Source organism: Carlito syrichta, unplaced genomic scaffold (assembly GCF_000164805.1).
Source record: "Carlito syrichta isolate Samal-C Ts95f unplaced genomic scaffold, Tarsius_syrichta-2.0.1 Scaffold312152, whole genome shotgun sequence".
Lineage (NCBI taxonomy): Eukaryota > Metazoa > Chordata > Mammalia > Primates > Tarsiidae > Carlito > Carlito syrichta.
Window position 1 is genome coordinate 214,012 of NW_007256248.1, and position 404 is coordinate 214,415.

The following is a 404-nucleotide window of genomic DNA, read 5'->3' on the forward strand; positions in this document are numbered from 1 at the left end:
TTTTGATTTATTGAAGAGATGAGGTCTCGTCAAGTTGCCCAGGCGGGTCGCGAACCCGCGGGCTCAGACAATCCACTCATCTCGGCCTCCCAAAGTGCCGGGATTATAGGCTGAGCCACCGAGCCCAGCCTACTTCTTCCTTTTTAAAAAGTAACATGTAGCCAGGCTCAGTGGCTCAGCCTGTAATCCCGCGCCTTTGGGAGGCTGAGGTGAGTGGACTGCCTGAGCCCACGAGTTCGAGACCCGCCTGGGCAGCAAGACCTCATCTCTACAATAAATCAAAAAATCAGCCGGGTGTGGTAGCGCATGCCTGTAATTCCGGCTACATGGAAGGCTGATGCAGAAGGATCACCGGAGCCCAGCAGGTCGAGGCTGCGGTGGCCGGGATCAACCACTGCACTCCA

The 404-nt window shown here is 56.2% G+C and overlaps 1 protein-coding gene across 2 annotated transcripts in view; it reads right to left on the minus strand.

Moving 5' to 3' along the window:
* Positions 1–404, minus strand: part of THUMPD3 (THUMP domain containing 3) — a 41,654-nt gene that overhangs the window by 18,330 nt on the left and 22,920 nt on the right. The window lies entirely within an intron of this gene.